At 47.8% G+C, this 3,585-nt stretch overlaps 1 pseudogene; it reads left to right on the top strand.

Moving 5' to 3' along the window:
• Positions 1-1,474: 1,474 nt before the first annotated feature.
• On the top strand, positions 1,475-3,585 carry LOC116641316 (annotated as a pseudogene).

Below are 3,585 nucleotides of genomic sequence, written 5' to 3' on the forward strand. Positions count from 1 at the left end.
AAACTTTTTCTGCAAAGGGACAAATACTAAATATTTTAGGCATTGAGGGTCAAAGACAGTCTGTCATATGTTGTTTTTTTTAACAATGCTTTAAAAAGATAAAAACCAATCTTAGCTCATGGGCTGCATAATAGCAGGCATAATTTGCCAATCATTGATCTATGATGTTGAGGTTATTTACATCTATTTCACTCATATGGTGGAGATACTATATAATTGTGTGCTCTTACACATCTCTGCCCAACTCCATTTTCAGGGTTATCACATTAGTAGCTTAAAATCAGCTATGGTGAAAGTATTTACACTACAGAAATGGGCAAACACTGCCAGTCAAGGCTTCTCTTCCTGGAAGCTGGTTGTTAAAAGTTTACCAACACACCACTGTCTTAAGGTCACTGTGGGAGAGAATCACAGAAAACTAAAGTGCTTTACCAACTCACCCAGGAAATCCAGACAGAGAAGCAAAATGTAAAGGGAAAATGCAGTCCGTGGAGTCAGAGGAAAAGAAAGACAGGAAGACCCAGCCAGGCACGTCTGGTCATGGCTTAATTAACAGGTGGTCTTTTGTGACCACCCTCGGGATTCAGGCTTCCTCTTCTGTGACTGAGATGTATCCTATTTTTCTCTTTTCTCACTTTGAAAGTGCTATTTCTGTCTGTGCTGCTGCCCTGGATGGTAACAAAGCAGCTGAGGTCTGCCCAGGAGGAGCCAGGGACAGAAAATGTACAAAGGGTTCACAGCTGCAAGGGAGACAAGTCCATGCCACCGGGAAAGGCAGTTTTATGTAGAGCAGCCACCTCTGCTGTTCTGGTGTGGATTTGGGGCTTCTCTTAAAATAGAACGATAAACGTGCAGGTCTAGACTAAGCAGCAATTTTGGTTTTAGGGAAAGCTGATACCCAGCAGGATGAGGATAACCCCGAGAAAGTTTGTTTTCAGCATTTTGGGCTCAATTAACCAGGAAAAGTGCCTGGCAAAAAAAAACAAAACAAAAAAAACAAAACAAAACCAGGAGTATGCCTTCAGGGTATTTATGAGATGACCCTCCTACAAATTCCCAGACTATAAGCTCTGCCTTTGGAGAAATGAGGTGAAACCTTAACAGTTCTGGAAGAAATCATCTCTGTGCCCTAATCCTCTCTTCAAGTCCCAGGAAAAATCCACCCTGGGTATTTATACTACCTCTCATCCACCTACTCTGCTTCTCCTAGCTGATCATAAGGAAAACTAATGGAAACCAGAAAAAAGTAACATCTTTCCCCAGTTCCCAGTTGCCTAAGTCAAATAGTACAAAATGCTGGGGAAATGGAGGAGAGGAGACAGCAAGGTTTGGTAGGGGTGGTAGGTGAAGACAGAGGTGGTAAGAGACAGCTACACGGACAAATGGACCCTTGAACTGACCCTTAAAGGAATAGGCAGAGAATAAAAGGAAAAGGCATTTCAGACAAAGGCAATGGAGCAGGTAAATGAAAGATATGGTTGTTATATTAAAAGGTGCTCAAGGTCCCACACCAAGGGGGTGGTTCTCAGTGCCTCAAGTTTCTGTCTGGTTCAGCCTACTCACCTCCACTCCAGCCTCCACTGCGTCCATCAGGATGACCCAGAAGTCCTACAAGGTGCCCACCTCTGGTCCCTGGGCCTTCAGCAGCCGCTCGTACACAAGCGTGCCTGGCACCCACATCAGTTGCTCGGCCTTCTCCCGGGTGGGCAGCAGGAGCAGCTTCTGGGTTGGCCTGGCCACCAGCATGAGTGTGGTCAGGGTCAGGTCAGTGTGGCTACATCGGGGCCAGGGGAAGGAGGAACATCACAGCTCTCAGTGAAACAGAGCCTCCTTTGCCCCATTAAGCTGGAAGTGGACCCGAACACCCAGGCTGTGCAAACCCAGGATAAAGAGATCAAGACCCTCAAGAACAAGTTCACCTCCTTTATCAACAAGGTATAGAACTTAGAGCAGGAAAACCAGATTGTGGAGACCAAGTGGAGCCTCTTACAGCGACAGAAAATGGCTCAGAGCAACATGGACAACATGTTCAAGAGCTATGTCAACAACTTTGGGCAGCAGCTGGACACAGTGGCCCAGGAGAAGCTGAAGTTGGAGACAGAGCTTGGCAACATGCAGGGGCTGGTGAAGGACTTCAAGAATAAGAACAAGCAAGAGATTAAAGAGAGATCAAAGAGCATGCAGAGATGGGAAGACAAAACTGTCCTTGTCAAAATGGCTGTGGATGAAGCTTCCATGAACAAGGCGGAGCTGGAGTCCCACCTGGAGGGGCTGACCGACAAGAGCAACTCCTTAAGTCCACTGTATGAAGAAGAGAACCAAGAGCTGCAGTCACAGACCTCCGACACCTCCATGGTCCTCTTCATGGACAACAGTGCTCCCTGGACCAGATGGCATCATCATCAAGGTCAAGGCCCAGTACAAGGAGATCACCAACCACGGGCAGGCCAATGCTGAGACCATGTACCAGATCAAGTACAAGGAACTGCAGATACTGGCTGGGAAGCACGGGAATAACCTGTTGCATGCACAAAGATAGACATTTCCGAGATGAGCCAGAACATCAGACAAATCCAGGCCGAAATCTAGGCCCTCAAAGGCCAAAGGGCTCTCCCGGGGGCTGCCATCACTGATGCAGAGCAGTGTAGGAAGCTGGCCATTAAGGATGCCAACGCCACTGGAGGGTGCCCTGCAGCAAGCCAACTAGGACATGGCGTGGCAGCTGCATGAGTACCAGGAGCTCATGAACATCATGCTGGCCCTGAACATCAAGATCACCACCTACCACACTGCTGGAGGGTGAGGAAAGCTGGCTGGAATCTGGGATGCTGAACACGAGTATCCCTACCAAGACCACCAGCAGCTACTCTGGTGGACTGAGCTCAATCTTATGGGAGTCTTATGAGCCCTGGCCTCAGCTACAGCCTTAGCTTCTTCCAGTCCAGATTCAGCTCTGTCAGGGGCTCCAGCTCCTTCAGCTGCTCAGCTTCTCCAAGGCCATGGTTGGAAAGAAGATTGAGACCCGCAATGGGAAGCTCCTGTCTGAGTCGTCTGATGTCCTGTCCAAGTAAACAGCCACTGCAGTCCCTCCCAGTCTCTTCTCTCCTGTGGCTGCCATACAGCCTTTGGGGGAATGTGCAGAGGAGTGACTAGGAATAGGAGACCCACCTAAGGCTCAGCCCCACTCCTCATTCTACCCTTGGGGGTAGTCTACTGCCCTGGGTATCCTCTCTTGCCCATGCCCCTAACTAAAAGTCAATTCAAGTGTCTTTTCCCAAATAAAGCTTTAGTTGGCTCTGCCCCCTCACCAAAAAATGCTCAAACTCATTAGTCATGAAAGAAATTCAAATTAAAAACCACAGTGAGAGTTAGAAAGCCACAAGAGAACATACCCCAACAATGAGAGAAAACCAGACAATCTATAAAATCATAACTTCCCTTGAGCCCATCAGAGTATGGAGGTTACAAGACGAATCAGGAGATCTGAATTCCTACGAATGACAAGCCCTACCACAGAGAGACAATACACAAGGACTGTTTCACCTTTGCCAGAGCCTCTTTGGAGGAACAGGGTAAGAAGAAAAG

This window comes from Phoca vitulina, unplaced genomic scaffold (genome assembly GCF_004348235.1).
Source record: "Phoca vitulina isolate PV1807 unplaced genomic scaffold, GSC_HSeal_1.0 scaffold21, whole genome shotgun sequence".
Taxonomy (NCBI): domain Eukaryota; kingdom Metazoa; phylum Chordata; class Mammalia; order Carnivora; family Phocidae; genus Phoca; species Phoca vitulina.